Consider the following 24,417-nt stretch of genomic DNA (forward strand, 5'->3'; position numbering starts at 1 on the left):
CTCTCTGTCCCCCAACAAACCAGCATCACACTAAGTGCCCAGGGAAGTACTCCATTCCTGGGAAAACTCAGCTGAGATCTCCAGAGAAATTTCAAGGCATGAGTCTTCAGTGGGATAATTTATCCTCCTCCTTTATGGTTGAAAGTTAGGAAGGCTGCTGCCTGCTTATCCAGAGGCCTCCCCAAGTAGTCAGATCATATTCCCGTTTGGTGAGAAGGCCTTTGACTAAGCCAGCTTTCTCTTCATCCTTTGTGACAGGCAGGCCCAAGAAGAACCATCCCTTGGGATGGTTAAGTGGCTGTAAACAGGTACTCTAGTGTTGGAACAGAAGTGACGTCTCTGAAATATGTTCTCAGAGCAGAGAGAAAAAGAAAGGATGTGGAAAACTGACCCCAAAGGGAAAAAAGTCCAAAATTTCATAATTTTCCACAGTGATTTTTCTAGCACTCAGGTCCTGCTTAGAAATGCACACACATTCACATACACATACACTCACACCTCCCACCCACAGTCAAGTTTAATTTAAATGCAATATAAAGATTGCAAGTTCTTCAAAATGAGATATGCTTTTAAAAATGCTTGCAAAAAAGAAAAAGCATCCTACTTTTGTCATGATGCAAAATCACTCTTAAGACATATATTGGCAGGTGATATGGTGACTGTTAAGCAAAAATCACAGCACCAGATGAGCAGACAGAAGTTGATTTTGTTCCAATACTATCACCAACAATGGGGCACAGAGCACAGATCAAGTGGGGATAATCAGCTCTGCTGACACAAAGGGTGGGAGGTTTTTAAGTGCCAGGGTGAGCTAGTGGAAAAGTGCTGGAAGGTGTTGGTGACAGAGAGGTTGATCAATGGGATGTATTGAGCATGCTGAATTATTCCTGAGTTTGCCAGTGTTTTCTCTGTGATTAGGTCATCTGCATTTGCTAGTTGGTGGCCATCAAAACAAGGACACTACCCTTCACAGAGCCTGGGAGATAGGGTGCTGTCTCCTTCAGTGTTTACAGTTCGAAGAGATAGTTCCCAGGTCCTCGGGAAAGACTTTTCCTGGGTTGTAAACGTGCAAGAGGCTGGAGGAAGATTTATATCTCAAAAGGGCAAGTAAAACACACAATGACAATTTTTCCTAAAGTAAGCACTCTAGGAAAAGAGAGGGCAGAGAGGACTTGTCTAAAGTTAGTAGGAGAGTCATGAGAAAAGTTGTCTAAAGTTTAGTGCAGCTGAGGGGAACATCAAAGCTGTCTTGGTCATTCAATATTCCCAGCTGTTCCTAGAGGAGTCATCTTTGCCAGTGTGGCCACTCCTTTCGCAGGACAGAGAACATAGAGAATCCAGTTGAAACCACAGTGCCTTATGATTTTTCTATTGTGTTATGAGTTGTGTCAGCCTCCCATAGCTAGAATACCCCTTACCTCTCTACAACCTTAACAACAAGCATTTTGTCTTCATTTTGTTCATGCCATCTTGAGTTTAGTATCCTGATGTTTAGTACAATCTATAAACATTTTTCCAGCCCTTAAAAACCGTGACTACAAGATTACATCAGGCCACATGGCCAGAGTCTGGGAATTTCGGTAGCATCAAGAATAAAATAATCTGATTTTATGGGGCAAAATTCCTAAGTATCATTGTCTGTAACTTTAAATTTAATAAGTTAGTCAGGTGGTATTTAGATTACCAAACCGAAGAACAAAATCATTGACATTGGCAATTGAGCTTTAGATTCAAATTTGCTTTTATTGGGGGAAGAGGTGGTATTTCAGGTTTCCAGTTCTATCTACCTCCCTATTTATATGTATATACAGGATTCCTACGTGTGTTGGGCACAATAGGTACTTTCACACTTAGTTATTTTTCATGATTGTTTTGTTCCCTTCTCTCTTCTTCTTAGCATCTCTTCTAGTTCCTCTCAGAATTTTCAAGTTCTTCCCCTACTCAAGTTTTGATTATTCATATATGCTTAGGTGTAAATTTAAGTTAATATATGCTGTCATCAGAAGCAGGTTTGTTAAATCCTTTTGTCTAAGGATTGATATGACCCTGTCTGAAAGAAATGCCCATTATTCAACCAAAACCAGTTTAAAATGAATAAATAATTGGTCCTACTCCAAGTCCCCAGACAACACCACGTGAGGATCTCTCCCCTTCCTCCACCCAAGGCCCCAGTATTCTCATTCCAATTTTAGCTTATCAGGGCCATTTCTAGATATTAGAGTTTTGTTTTGTTTTGTTTTAATTCCCTAAGGTTCCGCTGGCACTCTACCACATCCCCAGGCAGATGACTGCCCGAGAGGAGAGCCTGCGGCTACACCCTCAGGGAGAGCAAAGAAAGAGGCTGATCACGGGAGTCACTAAAACCAGAACAGAGGCCTGCAGCTCTTCCTGCCTCAAGCTTCTCTGTCCATCCAGGTGCTAATCTTCACTGAATCCTACCCTTTGCATGTTCCTGAGGCGGGTGGTGAAGGAGTAGCTGCCTGGGAGAAAGCTCTGAAGCAAACCTCTGGGGGGTGGGGAGGAGGCAGGAGGACTATTAAGGCCTTTCAAGTTCTAATAGAAATAAGCCTTCAGAAGAGTTTCAATTAGTTATATGTCAGAGGGAGGTATTTTAAGATAATTTTAAGATTCTGTTAAGTCACTTTTTTGAACACAGTCTGACTAAAAATAACCACTGAAAACTTACGTGCCAGACTGTGGGAACGCATCACTGACTCAGAAATGGTTAAATCTATCAAATTGGCAAGACAGCCAAGGAAACAGGCTCCTACAAAAATTAATTGTGGGGAAGCAATTTCTCCTTAGGCTCTGAAGGAATAAGGCTCTCACTAAATCAGTTATTCTTTGTCTCTTTGTCTCTTTAAAAGCCAATAGAAGGCTCAGGGGAAAAAAATCTGTTAAATGGGTATCAGCAGGTTTTGAATTCAGTTCAGTGTTTTTGAATACCTACCATGTGAGCGGCACTGTGCTAAGGAACACATGAAGGAAAAACATAATCCCCTCTGCATAAGCTGTAACACAAAGGATAAAAACTGGATTTGAATACCTACAATTAAAGTCAGAAGGGTATTAAAAGGCATGAAAATGACAATCAGGTATGGGGCTCATAACATTAAGAGAACTCTGGAGTAAGAAAAGCTTTATGAAAAATAAGTTACCTTGCAAGGGAAATTCTAGGGTTTAGCCCACAGAGGGCATACCTGGAATCTCCCCAGGGAGTTAGAAGCATCCCTCAAGGTGGGTCAAGACTCCACCTAAAATATTTAGTCCAAACACAATTATCCTGGGCCTGTGGAGACATCACACAGGTTAACTGGTGAGGCATCCATGAATGAACCGTCTGTCACAAACTGTTAGGGTTAACAGGATTGCTGTTAAACCAGCGATGCCAGTAACAGAACTTGGTACTGAAAGAACACTCTGCGAGTTCCTCTTTGATCAGACCTTTGCAGCTATCCTTAAATAATTTCCACAAGGACAATTCACTCTTTAAAAACTGCATAGAGTTCAGTACTTGGAACGTACCGGAAGCTCTGTGCAAGGGAGCCATCGACAGCTGAAGTACAATGATCTAGAACAGGAGTCACAAACCGTGGCCTGCAGTCCTGTTTTGTTTTGTACGGTAAGCTAAAATTGTTTGCATGTTGTTAGGGCTGTTAAAACTAAAACTAAAACTAAAACAAACAAAAAAACAACAACAAAGAATATGCGACAATGAAGACTGTGTGTGGCCATCAAAGTCTTAGCTATGTATTATCTGAGCCTAGCTTTTAACAGAAAACATTTGCTGATCCCAGTCTAGATAGATGGTGAACATCTGAGGTTTGACAGCAGAGGAATCGCCAATAATTTAGTGTTTACGCATTAGTATTAAGATGTTTAAAAACAAGTAATATAAAATGCCCTCAAATGCAGTTTTACATCGTCATAATTGAAAACACTCTAAATAGCATATACAGAAGCACTGAGGCAGGGAGATAGAAGGATAACAATGTACAATAAAAACCAGATTTCCAAACTGAAATTATTTCATTCTAACTCCGAGTTTGAGGCATGCTTGTAACCGAGCAGGACCCTATTGTCATCACTGGTGACCATTTGGTATCAGTAATGGTGTTTTTAACTGCTTAACTGTATAATGGTTTAAAAGTTATTTTTCCCTGCTCTTGTGGACCAGGGTCGGGGTGGAGAGGAGGGAGGCTTGGGTGGCCCGCCTGCAGCAGCAGATCCCAGGCTTTAGCCTACTTAAAAGGCTAAAAGCATTTATCAGCTTGACTTTGAACTGCTCAAGTTTTTCTCTAGAGCTCTTTTCCACAGAGCACCTTCCTATGCATCCTTTGTTCTAGGTACAAGAATGTTAAGAAAATCCCAAAGCCAGAGGTGAACATCATCCCCAGCAGAGGGAAGGGGACCACTGCATCTGCAAAAACAGGAGTAACTCTGGAACAAACTGGTTATTCTGGATGTGATCTCTATGGAAACTGGCTCTGCCCCCTTGAACTCGTAAACTTTTACTATAAAACCTCCTGCCTTCTCTCCCGGGCAGGCCCAGTCTTACAGGCATTAGCCCGCTGCGATCTCCTTGGCCTGGCAAAGAAATAAAGCTGTCTTTTCTACTTCATCCAAAACCGTGTCCTCGAGTCTCAATTTGGTAAGCAGGGTACAGAGGCCATGTTTTGGCAACATGCTGATGGTAGTTTATTTGTTTAGCAAGTATTTATTAAGTGCCATATATGTGGAGAGAGGGAGAGAGATTTGGCACTGTTTTAATAGGTATAATGTAGAAAACAGTAGCCCTTTGAAACTTCTAATCTACTTAAGCATACCACAGAAGGCTACCGCATACGTAAGCACATTAAGAAACAACAGGTCCCCTACGAAAGGGCTCAGAGCATGGAAGTCAGGAGTGGCGCTGCCAAATGACCCAACCAGTGCAGACTCACTGAAGGGCACCGATTTTGAACCGTCTTAAACAAGATCATGCACTATATTAGGAAAAGGAAAAAAGGTTTACGTATGGGGGATACAAAGACAAGAGGCAGGAAGACACTAAGGGGAAAAGAAGCCAAGGGCCACTTTCAGAAGCAGCATGAAACAGATTGAGATCATTAAGTCAGGTGACCGCATACAGAGTACGCCATAGAAAGTTTTGGGGAACATTTTATGCAATTTATAAACTTTTTAAAATTAAAAATTTGCTTTCTATTTATAATAGTACAATTATAGTTGTCAGTAATGTGAGGCAAGCATGGTGCTGAGGATGTATATTAACTCATGCAAAGTTCAAAGCAATCCTGTGAGGTATGAAATATGAACAGCCTTTTACAGAGGCACCCCTGATGCTCCCGGAGGGGTGGGGAGGCAGGAGTCAGTGTAGTCGGTGTAGACCTCCTAGCCTCTAAGGTGATCGCTCTTAGCCACTCTGCTATCATAAACATCTCCTTCTTCAAAGGGAACTTGGCAGACTATGACAAAAATAGAGCAGAAATGGCAAGCCCTAGAAGGAAAAAAAGGACTGCCAACAATCGTTCCTAGGCTTTTTATTCGAGCTTATAGCGCATGCCTGGAAAGGCACTTCATGATAAGCATGCATTTTGAGGGTTTGGACTAGATACAAATGAGGAAATGTGATTGAAATTATAACCGATAATAAAAGAAAAAAATTAATAAACCTCTTACGAGAAAATGGGACACCTGTAAGGTCATTTACCCCGATTTTTTAAAAGGCAGGCAGCAAAGCCGGTGTGGCACCACCGTTTCCAATGTGTCGGCCGTCTTTCTCTTTCCCTGCCACTGATGGCGTGCACTCCTTTGTAGCCTTTGCCTTTATTTTCTGACACATAGGAAAAGGCATATTTGATAAAGCATATAAAATGCAACTGATCAGACAAGACTTTAGACAAATATTTCAGTTCCAGAATGTTTATAGCATGTGTTTTGACGTTTCTAAATTACCATATGTTTTTTATTGTAAACAGGGACTGCTTCGTTTGTTGAATAGTGATGATACGTTATGTTGAGTGTTTCTGACATTACATTGAGTTGAAAACTTAAGAGGGAAAAAGTCACCTCTAAATATTCCCAACCTTGCCTTCCCTGTTTCAGAGACAGAAGTCATTTGCATTGTACCACCTACTGTTACTGTACTGTTTTTCTCAGTTTCCAGTGGACAATATCAAAAAGGTAAATAATTTGTTTCAATCTATGAATTGGCTAATAATTTTTTAACAAAATTTCTCCACTCCACGTTGCTAAATGGCTAAGAAAAGTATTGCTAGAATCATGAATTCCTAACATGCTTCTTATCTATATCACAGTGCAAACCAACTTACTTTAAAAGCTTGAAAACAATCCTTCACGCAACTGAACCCTGGCTCGGGTTGTGTGGGATGATGCAGCAAAGGCTGTAATGAACGACTCCAACATCCCAGAACCGTGTCTGCCTGACAGAGCAATGTATACAAACCGTTCCTGGCTTTTATTGGGCTGCACCAAGTGTACAATTCTCCAGTGAGCCCAGGAGTCAGAAACTGTCAATTACAAAGAAATGGTTGGCAGGCTGAATGAATATTTGTGTGTAATTATCACAGCATCCACCAGCAGCAAAGACTCTGGAATGGTGCACACAAATGTTAGAGACCCTTCCCTGCATAAAACACCCGTTTTTACACGGTGTGGTATCGATGCCTAACAGAGGTGATGAGGCAGGATGCAGGTAATTTATTTTGCCAGCCACATGTGACCCAAGATGTTGCTCATCGCTGAGCAGCGACTGCTTTTGCCAAAAGCATTATTTTCAAATATTTAAGAGAGTGTCCTTTGGCCATCTGAGAGTCCCTTTCTCACCTAGCTTTACAGCCCTAAAGGACAATGCTCAGGACACGCATTTAAGCAGTTGCAAGCTCTCCAGCAAAGGTCCTTTCTATATCCCCTTTTCCTTACATACAAAAATGAAGCTGAAAGACATTCTAGCTCAGATATTTTATTCTATTGGAATAACCACCCTCTTTCCTCTCAGTAAAACCTTCAGAAAGGTAGTTCCAAACTTGATGGCTCCTTGAATGCACTGTGATTGGCACCAGCAATCCACTTGCTTTGTATCAGTTCCTTAGGTTGTTGAAAGAGGAGAGAAATAAGAATTACCACCTTCCTCGCAGAGTGACAAGGTTCTTTTCTGAACTATAATCCTTCTAAAACAGTATCTTCCTATCATTTTGTGAGGTCAAACACTCCTTCAACAATCTGTAAAAGGGTCTGCATCTTCTTGCCAGAAACATACCACAGGATGTTTATGCAGGCACACGCATACCCACACGTGCCGACTCCGTGGGCATGTGACCTGTGCAAAAGGCTCAAAAGGTTCTCATGATTGTTTTAATACCCTGAGGCTGCCATCTTGGATTCTTAATGATTTTACCTTTGAGCTTGTGTTTTGTAAGAGAAGTCCAATGGGATATTGGAACTTGGGCAGAGAGTGGGAAATGCGCATGTCCCTGGTCCTTGCCACTCCTTTTGCATGCAGAATTCGCCATGCCTCATGAGCACAGAATTCCAGTGGACTCACTACGTGTGGGAGTTCAGCAAGACTCAAAGCAAGGATAAGGCAAATGTGTACATCTAGTCCCGAGTAAGCAGCGGTGCCGACAGCCCCAAGAGGCCACGCTCTCAACTCAAACCAGAGCTTGCTTCAAGTGCAGAAAGAAGCCAAATGACCAGGGAGCCCTATTGTATCCTTCCTTGTTTCTGTTACTTCCATGCATTAGCCAATCATCTGCACTGCAAACAATGACATAGAAGGAAAAGACAAGGCAACCCAGTGTTCCTTTAAGTTGTTCATTACACATTGAAAAGCCATAGGTAGTGAGTATTGATTGACTGGATGTGTACCAAGAAGTGAAATAAAAACATCTGAGTTAGTTTCATGCGGTGTTTCTACTCTTCTGATAATAACAAAATACATACGCACAAGCAAACTATAAAACAAGAATTGTGCAAATTTGGTAATTCTGCATACAAGTTAAATGCTTTTTTTAAAAAAATGTTGCATTCAAAACCTGCAATGCACAATATAAATAGGAACAGTAAAATGCAGGCTAATAATTTTAAATGTTTTCATTTTTCTTTATTCAGAAATTTACAATGGCAAGTTGAAAGACAAGCCATGGAAGAAAAATATTTATATTTCAGTACCAGAAAGGTATTACAATTTCTTCTTAAAAAGGCACTTTATTCCTGTTTTTTCAACAAACCCAGAAATTAAGTAGCCAGCCCTGCTCCTATAAATATTTTGCATAGACTTGCAAGAGATTCCCCTTAAAAGGTGGGAAGAAGTTAAGAGAACATATATTTGTATATATGTAATTGTATTAGTTTGCTTTGGCTGCTGTAACAAATACTACAGACTGAGGAATACTTACATGAGAGTGATTATTGGTACTATCCAAGTGCAAAGATTTTGTTAGAGTTAACTCTTTTCCCTAATCCTCTTACTACCTCTCACCTGAAAGATCTCTTGAAGTATCCTGTGACTTAAGATAGCTCTTATCCTTTTCTAAAAGAAGAATTTGACAATGTAGCATAATCAATAACAAAGAAAAATGAATTTAAAGACACATGCTAATAAACTGAGATTGCTAATAAACTGAGATTGCTCTTAAATTGTCCAAAGCTCTCAAAACAATAATTGTCTATGCTTCAGTGTTCTACATTATTTTTTAATGAATACGTATCAAGGAAACATTATACGTATCTAGTTGATTCCATGAAGTTAATTCCATTAATGGATCTAAATACTTTCTTGTCCTTATCTAAAATTAATCTCTAATATAATTTAGAGCCTTTAAATTATTTCTGTTCTCAGAAACCTATAAAGTTCTCATCAACCACATTCCCAGAAATTGACCAAAGAGGAGGAATTATGGGCTGCAATTCTGAGAAGCACACACACTAGGCAGGGTTGTACAATCTTTTCTTGCTCCCAATAATTTCTGAAAGCCAAAAGTACAACTAGGGAAGGTAGAAAAATTGTTTGGCTACTGATTGTCACAAGATCCAACACATTAAACTCATTTTCATGAGTTCAACAAGGGTATTCTTTTCATATATGGATGGGATGTATTTTATACACAAGCCCACCTGGTTCAGTAAGAAGTGAACTATGGCCAGAGGACTTAGGCTTCAGCACAATTTCTGACACTAATTAAGTCCATGACCCATCATAGGTTAGCCATTCCATCTCTATTCCTTCTCTCAAGGAAGGGAAGTAACACAGGTCCTTCCCAGCTTTTAGGTTGCTTTTAAGAATCAAGAGAATGTTAGGATTGCCTCTTCAGAGGCTTTCAAAGTCATACAACAATCTACAACAGAGCCTTAAAAGATTTTTTACCACCGTGATTTTTCAATTACCATTTGGGTTGCTTCAATCAACTACAAAATGTTCCCCCATGCACATGTGTCAACATTGAAGTAAGGAGTAATATCCCTAAACGAGAAGGTTAAATTAGTGTATTCCCTGGGTACACTGTGGACAAATAATTGAATATCTCCATATTATTTATTGAGCATAAACATAATATTATGTATTTGGGTAGGTACAAGCTTAAAGAAGTACTTAAGATTCACTTCTCTGAAGCTGAATAAAGACTATTAAGAATCTATTTCATTAAATAGGTTTTGTGTTCAGATAGGTTTGTGATAGGTTTTGCATTCAGATTTTGTCTCAAGCCTTAGGATCAAACAGAGGACAGTAAATAAAAACCATAAGACTTTGGAAGCCACAACTCACTCAGTCAGAACTGCTAGGCTCTGTCAGAGCCTGCTGCTTTCAACTGCTTATCTTAAATCAAAAGAAAAAGTGGCTATATTCCAAGCAGATACACAATCCAATGCTGAACAAAAAGAAGCAAGGCCTACAGTAAGCTGGGTCACTTTTTTGAAGCAATATTTTGTGTATCAAGACTAATGAATGTCATATTACATAATTCAACACTGATATTGGTACATCAGAAGTTTGTTAAGTGAAGAAACTGTGAGTTTTGTTGACTTTACAATCACATAGTTTTACCAAAATTCAATGGCCGGTCCCTGATCCTCTAACCATCATAAGAGCATTTGAGAAACAGATTTCCTGACCCTACCAAGGATGTACTGAATCAAGTTCTCCAGAAGTGGGGCCCAGGAATGTAAAATATGTAAAGTTCCCATGTGTTTCTGAAATCATTCAAGTTTGGGAACCACTAAATTCATCGTTCTGAATATGGAGCACATACATGGTATAAACCAAGTACTCTCAAGGCCTTCCTACTGTTTGTGGGAAGATGTGCAATTTCATTGTTTACTTGTTTTCAATTAAAAGCTATTATCTCCTTGTGAACTTGAGGGTCTTATTTCATTCATTTCAACTAACTTTGTTAACAGAGTACACTGGAGCTCAGATTTTAATGTACATTAGAATCACCTGTGGTTTTGTTAAAATTCAAATTTCTGGGCCCCACTGGATACTATAACTCAGTAAATCCAATGTAGGACAATGGAACTGACATTTCCAACAGCACCCCAGATTCTTTAAAAATCCAGTTGAAGTAATGCTGCTGTAGATTGTGCAATGTGTTCTTAGATCCTACCCTGCATTTCTATGGTGATTTGTAATTTATAAAGAACTTTCACATTCATGCTCTCATTTTATCTTCACAGGCTGAGAGATGGGTTAGGTATCATTGATTCCACATTACAGATGAAGTTCAAAAATGTCACAAATATTAGGTACTAGGAGATCCAGGAATCAAAACCAACACCATGTTCAATGTTCTTTTCAGCAGTAAAGACAGGAAAAGAAAAAAAAAAAGGAAAATTATAATGTGCTGACCACATCTGGTATTTGCTTAACTAACGATGTTCAGAAATTAATTTGGAAGAAAGTTGGATACGTTGACTATCTTAAACAAAATTCAAATTCCTCTCTCAATTCAACAAATTTTAAAGAGTCTATTTTGTGCCAGATACAATGGTAGTTACTAGTAATATTCCAAGATTCAATCTATCAGAAAAGAAAGAGGTGTTAATTGATTATGAAAAGCATAAGAAGTACTGAAAAACAGGGACAAGATGTTATGGACTGAAAGTTTATATCCTCCCAAACTCATATGTCAAAGCCATAAACCCTGGTGTGACTGCGTTTAGAGATGGAGTCTTCAAGGAAGTGATTCAGATAAAAATGAGGTCATAAAGGTGAGGCCCTGATCTGATAGGACTAGTGTCCTTATCAGAAGAAGCACCAGAGAGAGCTCACTCTCGCTCACTCCCTTTCCCTTTCTCCCACCTTCCCTCTCTCCCTCTCCCCTCCCATGTGCCCACACAGAGGAAAGGCCACTGAAGAAACAGTAAGAATGGCAGTCACTTACAAGTTGGAAAGAGCGCCCTCACCAGAAAGTGAACTTGCTACCACATTCATTATGGACATCTAGCCTCCAGAACCAGGAGAAAATAAACCTCTTTTTTTTAAGCCACCCAGTATGTGGTTGCTTTGTTTTTGTTTTTGTTTTTCATGGTAACCCAAGCAAACTAATACAAGAGGGAAGACCTGGACATTAAATGCAATGGTTGAATTTAGCAGTGCCTAGTGTAAGGTCTAAAGTTAAGACCTAGTATTATGGGCCTGGACATCTGGACAAACCAGAAAGGCCTCGAATGACCTAACTGCACGTCCCTGTCCCCACTTCACTCTCACAGGTAAGGTCCATAGCCAAACAACCTTCCTTATCAATGGACCAGGCACAGTTCCTGCCCTTTCCCTGAGAAGTGAGTGCCCTTCTAGCTCACGGAATTATTCAACACACAATCACATCCTCCCATGGGAACCAGAGGCTATTACATCCTCTTGACATTAAAAAATCTGCTTTCAACAGCTCTTGGTTGTTCACCCTGTTCCCAAGTGCAACCTCCATGTGGCCCTACATGGCATGTAGTGTCCTATTCCCCTGGGCAACAAGTATACGGGATTAATAAACTCTTGTCGATCTCATCTGCCCAGTGTCAGGTGCTATGGGTTCAGCCGTGCCCATAACCACGGGGTGGTAACCCCTCTTTCACTAGTGAGGTGAGGAAGAGGAGATTAAAGCACACCCACCACAGGTACTCCAAGTGTCTAACTTAATAGAACAAACTTAGACCACTGTTTTACCTAAAAACAGTTTTTTAAAATCTCTCTTAAAATCAGATTCTCTGGCCCAACAGTTAGAACAGCAGAGATAGACACATTAAAGAGAGTCCTCCAAACGCAATGATAAATTACACTAAAGCTGGGTGAGGCCATGCTTCACTCTCACTCTTGAGTGATTCTGACTAACACAGTTGCTGTTTATTTCTCTTTCAATTTTTAATCCATGTGATGCTAAAAATAGTTCAGAATCTGTAAACAAGGATGGACAAATGCCACAAAATATCTAAGGCATCACTTAAAATGAAGATATGCCTCCTATAAAATGTCTTGAAGAATTGTATTTTTGTACTTTAATTTCCTCAAAGAAGAGACATCTGTGCAGCATTTCTTCTGTTTCCCCACCTATTCACCATGGCCCAGGGCTGCTCGAAACTGACACACTCAAGTGCCACCAGCGAGGCCTGAATGAGAAAGGCTTTGCAGTTCAGCCTGTGTGATCTTTTATATAAATATTGCTTTGAGTTGGACAGTGGAAAAGCCCAAGGTAGCACTATAATGCCAACCTGACAGACACTTTACAACTTCTGCGAACATAACACTATATCAGCATCTTGCTTAAGCATGAAAGAAGAATGTTCCAGAAATCACTTAAAGTGATAAAGTAGTCCCCAAAGAGATTTAGAGTTGATTTTCCAGCCATGAAGTACGTCTCCATATTTCCCATTACCCTTACTGACGATGAGAACACAGCGAAGAAACCGTGCTTCACAGAAGTATTCTAACCCCTTTAGGATGGTGGACTGTTGGGTCTCGGGCTCCGGGCCCTTGAGTCCTGCTCACTGGCTTGGGATCTCTGCTCCACACCTTACAAGCTGCAAGACCTTCCCCAAGTTTCCCTATGTCTCTGTGCCTCTACTTTCTCCTTTTTAAGTGGAGGGGTATCAATACCTCAGTGTTGTACAAGGAATGAATCAGTGAACATACTCCAATCCCTTAAACAGGGCTTGACTTCACAGCGAATGCTCAATAAATATTAGCCACTTTTTTTCTCACTGTCATTTTAGATTGGGTTTTTCTACCCTTCAAACTGGGGTAAAGCTTATCTGGGCTTATTTTCTGCCTAGAAGAGAATAAAATGATCCACTTATTATTGAAAAAGGCTTTGAAGATGATGTAATCCAATCTTCATTTCTTCCATTTTGTGGTAGGGGAAACTGAAACACAGATAATTTAACTTGCCCAAAAGTCATGGTAGAGACAAAAATAGAATCAGGACTCTGGAGTCCCAAAATTTTAAGAGCAGAAATGCCCTTTCAAAAAGAACTATCAGGTCTCATTCATGGTCTACCCCCAAATTAGCCAGATGTAACCTCCTTCCTAGAGGAAATCTCAGCATCAAATTTGTTTCCTACATCAGTTTTCCTTTCATTCTGAAGGATCCTAACTTAAAAAAAAATTTTTTTTGATGAGAAACATCTGAGTTGTACATGCCACAAAGATTCAAGTTTCATACCAAGTCCAGTGGCCAAACAGGGAAACAAAACTGAACCATCATTTTAAATGTGAAAAGTCTTACAAAATTAACTTACAAAAATAGTTCTACCAAGCTGATAGGTTGGCATTTCCTGTACATTTGTCAAAAGCTCAAATTAAATCCAATTTCCCCCACAAAATCAAAGTTTACATTATTCAGATTCAGCATTGTCTTGAAAAATATGCACAGTAGCCACATCCAGGCAACACAAATTCTTTAAAAACTTAAAGTGATATAAAAGAGTAGACCTAAGCATTGAACAGAACATTCTGGTTTATAACCTAAGTTAAAGACTGCTGGCTGAGTGGACTACTTAACAATATTATTTTATAGTTTGGAGCAAAGAGCAAAATTAATTAATTTGATATTATTAAGAACCCATATCATGAGATCAGCATCCTTAGGAAATATACTAAAATTTCGTCATTTTTCTCAAGCTGAAATGTGTCTGTCCTCCTGAAAGATGAGTCCAGGCTCTGACACATGAGCCCTGGGGTAGCCTTAACCAGGATAATTAGTTTCTACACATGCTTTTCAAAAAGGACATGAAGCAGTAAGACTGGATGATCTATGCCTTATTTCCTCATCCAGAGAATGAGATAATACAATTACTTAGCTCACTAGCTTGCTATAATGGTGTAATATCTGTTAAGAGATTAGAACATTGCCTTGCACATAGGTAGCTCTCAAATATTAATGAATATTAGTATTAGTATTGTCCTAATAGTATTAGTAATACTAGTATTACTATTGACCTCAGAAATACAACTGAAATAGCAGGGCAAATATTAATACTTTTGATAGATGTGGCTCCATTAAAGAACATTATCAGGGTTCGAGCTGGTACTGCTACAGCCTCTCTCACTTATACTGTTGAGCCCTATAGAGAAAGTTACCTAAGAAATTAATCTTTGGAAAAAACAAATTTTTGTTCTTTGGTAGTCACAACAAGAAGTTCCCAGTCTACAGTATTGTATAAAGAAAACCACTGACAGTATTAAATCTAATGTAGACCTAGTGGAGATAATATATAGGTGATTCTTCCCTTCCTACATCTATAATATAAAATTGAAATTCCCATGTGCATTTACACTTGGATCGCAGAAACTATTTCAGATCTGAATCAGAAGCATAGGAGTCAGGTTCAAACTCATGTGCTACTTTTGCAGGAGGGGTACAGAGGAGGAAGAAAGGGATTTATTGGCATGTAAAGAGGTGGAAATGAAGATTGTCTATATTCTTGCATGGGCTAGTTTCACTTTTTAAGAATGAAAGTTTGAGCCAAAAGGATTAAGTTACAATACAAAGAACTTCAGCATGATTCTGGTTTCTTTTCAACAAAATTTAATTTTATGTTTAGCCTTTTGGTTTTAAACACTTAACAGTGGAGTGGGCCATGACATTTACTCATAAATTCTTGCTTACCAGTTGTAAGTTCAGTTTACTTAGATTCTGTCGGTGAGAGGAAGCTGAGGGAAACATGGCCTTTGTTCTCACATATTCATTCGGTGGCAGATGTCACTTCCTGTAAGAAGTCCAAAGTGCCATGGGTCTAACAGAAGAGACCTCTTCTGTAAAATGAAAAACTCTGCAAAAATGGTGACCATATCTTCCTTAATACTGGAAGTGAAATTTGTTTGCAACTTCGTATTACAACCAAGTACGTACTGTCCAAGTCAATCCTAAAAGACACTGCCCAGATGCCCTAAGTTTAAATGACATCATAGAATCCTTATTACAAAGTTTCTAAAGGTTTACAATAATTTTCTCAAGTCATCTAGGCCCGTAATAAATGGATCTGAAATCTCCATAGCCTTTTGTGCACATAATGAATTTTGATAATATGGTAAAGGTCAGGAATTCAAATAAGGTGATCACTATGCTCATTAATTCCCAACAGAATGAAATATCGTGCTATTTAATATCTTTTTTCTCTTCTCTATGCCCTTTCCTTAATTTTCAGAGCAAACAATTAATCCTCTGCTTTGCACCAACATGTTTTGAGTAATAAGGATTTTATAATTTATAAGAAAATTCAATAGCTCACTGCATTATATAGCTGGGTAGTCAATATAAAGGATTGTAGAAGATTTAGCTTGAAACTTTTCACATAATGGGGAGTCATCCTTTTCTCTCCCTGCAGATCTAAATTGTAGATTACTCTGTAGGTTATTTCCCAAGTAAGTAAAATACATTAATATCTGAGAATAAAGTAATATGAAATTTTAAAGAAAGCCTCTGGTAGCACACCTGTTCTCATTTTGTAAAATGCTGTGGTCATCTTAACATGGGAAAACAGAAATATGTCCTTAACCTTTGGAAAAAATAACAGCAGTAAAGTAGTATTTTGAAAATATAGTTATTAGGGAGAAAATTATTTTTAGTACTGAAAAGTATTCACGTTTCAATGCAGTATCATAGATTCAACAGCCATGTAACCCTTCAAGAAGGAAATTATAATCGAGATATTAAGAAAATCTTAATTAAAGCAGCATAATCTGTGTCTCTCTCCTCCTGCTCTGTAAGAGGATTACATCTTCATCGAAGAACCTTTCCCTTTGAGTTGTATGTATTTCTTTTTTGTAACACATTTTGAGCTAACATCAAACCAGTAAGATCAGGAGCAGTTCTAGTCCCTCAGTCCTTGGCAAGATACATAAAGAAACCAAGTATTATCTTTTGTTGTTGTTGTTATCAAACACGCATGTTCATGTTGATTCACATTCAAGAACATACTGTAACGAGAACATGGAAGATGGGATAGGTGGGGGAATCACAGCCAACACAGAGAAAGGAGCAAGCCATGTACGCTCGGGAACATATTAAGCTTCCCTTGGTCTTCAGGCTCAGCAGAGAGGAGGAATGAAGGGAGGCATCTCGGTAGCCTTATCCCCAATAACTCTCAGGCCTTAGTTCTAGACAATTTGACCTCCCTGACACTATCCCCCCCTTGAGCCTTGCCCTTATCTGTGATTTTCTTCATGTCTTTTCCTCCTAGAGTATCTCCTTCCTCACTCTTCACCGGCCAGCCACGTACTTCTCAGCCTTCAGGGAGCTGAATGTCAGCTCTTCCTCCTCAGTCTACCTCCCATCGCACCTACTGGAAGTGATCTTTCCTTGCATGAGCCTCCGGAGCCTTAAGTGCAGCCCCCAAATCTGTCACATGTTTACCTCCCAAGGAAAAATCGTTTCTTCCTACATGTACTGTCTTGTTCCTCCATAATCCTAATGCCTGACCATTATTTCCATATAGAGGGAGGTGGGATTTGAGATGGGTCCTGAGTGTTGATTGGATTGTATACACTTGGTAAGGGAGAGGGAAGGGAATTCCAAGTCAAGCATCACAGCTCAACCAAGAACTTTGCCCTAGAACTGGGCACAGCTTGCACAGGGTAAATTGAGCCTCCAAGACCAATTGGGGAGGATGATTCATGCGGGGCATAGTCCTCACTCTTGTTCAGTTGACAGAATATCATAAATTGATACACATAGATTATTTACAATGTCCCTAACAGAAACAATTTTAAAATAAAGTACAATGAAATAAAATCATATACAGCAAAACCACAAACATATGCCTACAAAATATATATCTGTCCAACTAGACTCATTTTCCCAACATTTCCTGTCTGCTATTTACTCACTGATCTTACCATGTGCCAAAGCAGATTTCAAAAGGTTTGTGGAGAGGGGATGGAGTGTGGGAGGAAAAAAATCAATTTGAGGAAAATTTATCTATTAACTTTACTGTTTTCTGAGAATTTCAGGAAGATTCCTCTTTTTCCCTATTTTAGGAGCTTAGGTGAGAATTACTGATTTAAGACAAAAGCAGAAAGTAACACTCTATGGGTAGAGAGTGGTCAGCTTAGTCTGGGTCCAGCCACATGTACTCAGGAAAGTATTTACTGCTTCCCCTCTGCCTTCAGTCTCAGCAGAATTTAACGTGCCTAAACTCTGAATTCAGATATGCTGTTTTAAAATACGTATTTCCTCCATTTTTCCCCTGAACCATTTTCTCCTTGCCTAGTTGATCAGTGTAACTGTATAAGCATTTGGCATTCTAGCTGAATGAGAACCAGATGAAATGGCAGCTCTCCCGGCCCTCTTATTTCACAACAGAGAAGTGAAACTGGCAGTGCAGAGAATGTCATAATTTAGACGTGTCAGTCGTGAGATGTTCAAAAGTGCTCGGGAGCCAGGATACCATAGCCCATCCTGAACCACAGCAAAGAACAGGGCTACTCCATCCTGCTGTCCAGAGTGACATCTACTGGTATCATCGAATTCAAGGCATGACTGTAAAGCATTTCTCCTCTTTTCCTTAAACATAAGCAGAGAAGTGGGTGTGCAAAGAGACAGAGGAGATTGAAAAGACACTCAATCGTAGACAAAGAAGTCTATGTGGGCCCAGAGCTTTGGGAAAGCCCTTGCCTCCAGAAAAGAAAGAGTTTCAGAACAGGTGAAATAGAAAGAAACGGGGACAATATCACACTGTGGTTTGTTTTGTTGTTGTTATTTTGTGTGGTTTTTTTTTTAACAGCGAACATGCTTTCCTGATCCAAAGTGCAGAATTAGTAACTCTGTTTTCTTACCAGAAGTGAGCCAATTTTACTCTGTAGAGAGAGGTTACAATGTTCAAACCCACCAAAACCAAATGAGCCAAATGCAAGGGTGCAACTACACACCAACCCACACAGCAAGCAGACTGTAGCTGACGGCTGAGAGACCTGTGGCACTGTTTCAACAGAGTCTACTTTAAAAACAAAGAATTAAGGAATGATCCAGAGGATTGCCTTCAAATATTTCCTTATACAGTGATATTAAATGGCCGTAACTCAAGCAATAATAGCCATACACATGCCATGAATTATATAGGATGAAGAAGAGCAGAAGTATAGGGTAAAACTCCTGTCTCAGTGAGTGACGGTCTTCTTGGAGGTAAATGACATACACAGACACACACACAACCAACATGATGAATGTTCAGTACCAAGTGAGAGGTCATTCCTCTGCCCTCCCTTCTTTAGTCTATTCTTTCTCAGCTCCCTCCTTCCCCCACAAAATTGTCAAATATGAATGCTTATTAGTCAACACAATTTTTACCCTTTAACCTTATAAATACCACCTTTTTCCTTTCACAGTCTGACTTCTTCAAAGAGTAACAGAGCGTCTGCCTCCTCCTTGTCCAGCACAAACCCCTCAGCTCACTGTGATGCGGCTCTGGCTCCACCCTCCCACTGAAACACAGACTCCTGCTCAAGGAGAAAATGACCTCCTCGGTGTCAGATCCAAAGGACACGTCTCACCTTATTTAAGTCTTCTTGCTTATATTTCTCTCTGCCTTTGCTTTCTAGGTCCCTTTTACTCCTGATTTCACTTCTTCATTTCTAAATTCTCCTGTTAGTCTCACAGTATCCACCAATAAGCATTTGTGTGAAAGACTTCGTCGGACACCTGGTACACGGAGATGACCAAGATGCATTCCTCTTATCTCTTAAACCCTTGTGGTCTATAGGTTTTTCCCATCCTCAGACCTCTACTTATGCAATACAATCTCCTTAAAAGGAGCATATCCAATTTACTGGCTACCGCCTCTTCGTGGATCATTCTTAGATTTTAGGTCTGTGTATCCAGATGTCCTCTCTAGAGCTGATTTCCAGTCCTTGGTTTCCAGCTATCAACTCAACATCTCTATCTGCATATGCCACAGGCAAACAAACCTAAAACTGGATTTTTCAATCTTCTTCTCTAAAACCTGCTTTTTCACTCACCTTGTCTTCGGCTTCTCTTTTTATCTGTCACAACTAACTTAACAGTACATCTGGTTAATTCTATTAAAAATTGTTTTGATGTTAACTTTCCACTGCCAAACATTTAAATGCAATAGCCTCCAATCAGGGCTCTCTCTCCCTCTCCAGGCCCTCCTTGTAATCATTTTCAAAACTTCCATCAAAAATCTGTTTTCTGAGACACAAATCTGATCATTGCACTCTTCTACTAAAATTTTTCCATCATGCCCTCCCTAGCACACAGAATAAATTTTAAATTCTTTGTCCAATGGTCCTACATTCTTCATAATCCACCCCCCTACCATCTACCTATCCAGCCGCACCTTTCATCACACCCTCAGACACTCCCTTAACTGCAGACAGGTAACTGACAGGCTGAACTGTTTACTGTTCCCCAAACACAGAGGGCTCTGAATAGGGATTTCCTGGACTGTGCTTTTCAGGGAAGCAGATCGCTAAGGCTATTTGAACAATTCCAAAATTCAGTCTAGGAGCCTTGGCCTTGAATAGAGTACTGGAGAGGCAGTGCATAGAGAAAAGAAAGTGAAGCTCCAACCTGAAGATGCAAAAAACCACCCAGTTTATTTCTGTAAGAAAATTATCTGGAGAAAATCCTTGAGAAGTCAGGGTCACAGCTATGCAATCTGATGCATTAAGTCAGAATAATGAGAGAGAGAGAATGTACTACAGGGTTAAAACACACACACACACACACACACACACACACACACAACACACACAACACACACACACACACATAATTCTACTTGCAATTGCTGTTTTGAGCTGGTCTTTGAGGCCAGAGAGAGAATCAAATCTGGTCCTTTAAAAGGCCTCACAACAGACATCAAATCAAATTCAATAATCTACAAAAAGAAACCCTAAATTGTGGCTGTATTTTCCACCTGTTTACATGAATGTAACAAATAAGTTCCTGGGCGAGGTTAACAATGTGATGAGGGCTTTTCTCTCTTTCATTAGCCCACAAAATGAAAAACAATTAGAAATCCCAAGGGAACGAAAAGTTGTATGAGAAAGTCATAGTCCAAATGCGAAACAGACTAATACATCCCATGATTTTCAGTAATTGATAGGATGCACAGAAGGAAACTATTTCACTTTGATTCCTAGAACATTCTCCCTTGACCAGCACAGATGTACTTCACAGTTCACGGGGCCACTCACAGAACAGGGCTCTCCAAGAAATAATATTCCTGAGCACTTACTATGTGCCGTGTGTTAGTTCCGGGCTCTTGACAGATACCCTCTCTCACGCTCACCACAACACTGTCCTGTAGATACTACTTCATGATCATTTTATGTTTGAGGACATGAAGGCACAGAGAAGTAATGTATCCAAAATTATAAAAGGCCAGACAGAAAGGGGCAGAACTGGACTTTGGGGCCAGGTGGTACAATTCAGGGCTGTGCTTTTACAAACTACTTCGTGTCTTTGGATTTTAATTCTTACAAATAACTTAAAAATGAAGCATAGAGCACACTAAATTTTAGTTACACGTCAAAGGATCACTGTTATACACCTTGATGATGTAAAACTAATGGAATGAGGGGGAAGACTCAGGGAAAATGAGGTGTGTTCTTTCCTCATCTGACACAGAAGGGAGCTATGGCACATTTTCCAAAGTGGATTCGTTATAAAATGTACTTTGCAGAATATGAATTATGGTTATAAGTGAACCCACCAAAAGATGAAAGACAGTGATAATATAACTTTAAAAGTGAGGAAGCAGAGGGAAAAGAAAGAGAGGAATTCAGTGCTGATTTCTCATCTTCTGTAGCAAGGCCTAACAGCTACTGAGGTAAAATTAAGAAACAGAGACTTAAGTGCATTAACTGGAAAACCTGATACTGAAGTGGCTGAAAGCAGTAACCTCTGGAGAGTGGAATTTTGAAAGAGAAAGGAAGGATAAAGAAACATTTTAATCTTGTATATGCTCTGATTATTTTATTACTTGTATTTTTCCCTTAAGATTCAAAATAGCTTGATAAACTATTAAGTGATAAAGCAAGTTATAAAATGGTACCCATTTTACATATATATATCAATTATATATATATATATCAATATATGTGTGTGTGATTATATACACACACATACGCATACAAAGAACAAAGAGAAAAAAATAGATAAAGACATATAGAAACACTGAAAAAGAGATGGTAATGTTCACTATAGTTATTTCTAGGGGTGATTTTCATTTTCTTCTTTAGATTTTTCTTCACTTTCATTTTTCTTACCATAAGTATGTATATTACCTTGTCATTAAAAATATCTTTTCAAAAAATGTCATTATGTTTATACAGTGTTTGAAAGCCAGATGGAAATGAAAAGATTATTTACCTGATTAAATGTTATTTCATCTGTTAAGAGATAAAAAATGATTTTAAGAAATAGCCTTAACCTTCTAGAACCTCTAATTCTTCAGAAAGCTAGGCGTATCTTTGATGGGTTCGAAGATCTCTTCAAGTTAAAAGAAAGTTATATTTTTCTGAGAGTTCTACCACTGTGTAATATTCAAATATCATTTCAGCCCTACACATTTCAGATCTTAAGGAAAAATCAACTTTTAACATTCAATCCTCTTTCTAAAATATAAAGTTCACCTGCCTTAAATGTAGATTTTCAATACTACAAACAAGAAAGTCCTTTCCAAGGTGGTCATGTTTAGGGTCACATGACCTAAGCGTGTTCTGTGACCATTATCTATCAGGAACCTCAATAATGAAATAATTTAAACAACAGACTCTTAAGAATAACCATGTCAACTGACACAATGTCAAATGTCCAGGGAGATACATACAACAGATTTTATAGTAGCTGAGGAGGTCAATTAATCAGGCCGCGTAATCCTTTCCCTTCACACAGATAAAATGGTGTTATTATATATTACAAATAAATCAACTGAGATCCTGTGCGACTTAGTGACTTCCCCCAGGTTGTGCAGCTCATGTGTGAGAGGAAAGGAATTACAGCTCATGCCACCTGCCTGCCTTCCCGTGAGAGAGCTTCTCCTGTGATAACCCACTGCCTCCTGGGGTAATAGTGAAAGACACATGCCAGTGTCAGGAATTTGGACATCCTCTCCTAGTTGGCTTGTCTGGGAGAGTATTGACATTACGGCCCATGGACAGTCCATCCCTCACCTGGATTTCCAACACAGTTTCTCTCAGAGACTCCAGAGTCCGCAGTTCCAGCTGTAACCTCTTCAGATGTTTTGTTCCCCAAGTGACCTTCACGCTCAGAGTCACTCCTCCTTTCTGTTAAAGGCCAGTAGCAGTGTCCTCATCTCTGCTTCAAACCCTTTCACCAGAAAAGCCTGAATTCTCCATGTCTTCTTGTTCACCCTGGTGTATCATATCACCCTTCTGAATATATTCTTTTCTGTTTCCTCAGTTGTAAAGCCTTATCATTCCCTTTATTTATGAACCACAAGAGATTCTGACTTCTTTCACCAAAGGCCAAAGCAGACAGCTAGTCACCTCCCCTTACTTATCCTCAACACTGTTCTTTTTATCCTTTGGTCCCACTTCGATGCTTAGAAAATCAGTTCCCTGTAAATCCATGCTCCTGTCTGGAACATCAATTTGCATCCAACAGTGGAATACCTGAGGACAGTATCGACTGTGAGATCTATGTGCAAAAGTACCATTCACATGTATTCACGGATTTAATACATGTCTTTTAAGGGACCACTATGTATCAGACCCTGGGCTGGATGTTGGAGATTTGAGAATGAATCAGGTACACATTCCTTCATCTTAAACACCTCACATCATGGGTGGGGGGAGTGGGAGGGCTAAGTTGTCAGGTCCATGTAGTCCTTCAATCACACAGTCAATATATGTGAAAAGTGCTCTGGCAACAGAGAGGAGAGCAGTATTCATTCTGTATGACATGTGAGCCAGGTTTTGAAAGACCAGTATAAAATCACCAGGATGGAGAGCAAGGACCCGCTAAGGAGAAGGACCATAAGTTTGGGGTAAGAGCAGCTGACTGAGTGGGAGTATTACTGTTATTCTCATTATTATTTAATTCAATTCACAAAGGCAGTGTAAAATGTACTAAAAAGCAGTGAAGAAATGCCTGTTATGAGACCCAGCTGGAGTTAAACTTGACTCCCTCCGTGAACTGTCACCCTTGAATAGGTCAACACTGCCTGGCCCCCGTGGCATCTTTTTTGGGCATAAAATTTCATTTTAAAAGACATTGGGAAGCCAGTCCTACAGCAGCGAAAACCAAAGCTGTCTACATTTCCCTGCTGCAGAAACACTCCTTTAGAGGAAATGTTGAAGCTAAGAAAACAAATAAAAGTTGTTCTGAAAGGAGAGGCAATTAAATTTTTGCCAAACATGACAGGAAGCTGAGAACTAAAGCAGACAGAGTAATGTCTGTCTTTGGTGCACCAGACAGGGAGGAGAAGAGCGTGTCTTTGATGGCAGACTTTATTTTAAAGGTGACATTCTGAAAGGACATAAAAACACCGAGAGGGGAGAGCTCTTCAGCCTCTGCTGTCTGGGCTGCAGAAGCTCCCAAGTGCCCCCAGGGTTTTCATTTTCCTAGTCTAAGGCTAACGCAAGATAAGGTGCAGGAAAACAAACGGGAAAAAATACAGCAGGTCCCTATCTGAAAGCAGCCACACAATCCTCAGGACACATTTAAGTTGAAAGTCTAAAGAGAAAGACATTTCCTGGCTCTGGAAGGAGGCTTGCAGAAGGGATCCTCAGCGGTAACTGAAGGCAGAGTTCTGTCCATCATCTGAGCAGTCAGCCAAGTGCATACACGTTTTTACAGGGAACTCGGCCCATAGCAGAATAGGCACAAAAGCTCATGTCTAAGGCCACCAGTTACTCAAAAGTCAAAGAAAGCCCCCCATGGCTCTCCCGTAGGCACACTTACAGCCGAACGGCTGCCTAGC

The 24,417-nt window shown here is 39.7% G+C and overlaps 1 long non-coding RNA gene across 3 annotated transcripts in view; it reads right to left on the reverse strand.

The window, feature by feature from the left end:
- The window catches only part of LOC123615924 (uncharacterized), a 349,023-nt gene that overhangs the window by 160,415 nt on the left and 164,191 nt on the right, over positions 1–24,417 (reverse strand). The gene's annotated exons all lie outside the window — the stretch shown is intronic.

This window comes from Camelus bactrianus, chromosome 15 (assembly GCF_048773025.1).
Source record: "Camelus bactrianus isolate YW-2024 breed Bactrian camel chromosome 15, ASM4877302v1, whole genome shotgun sequence".
NCBI lineage: Eukaryota > Metazoa > Chordata > Mammalia > Artiodactyla > Camelidae > Camelus > Camelus bactrianus.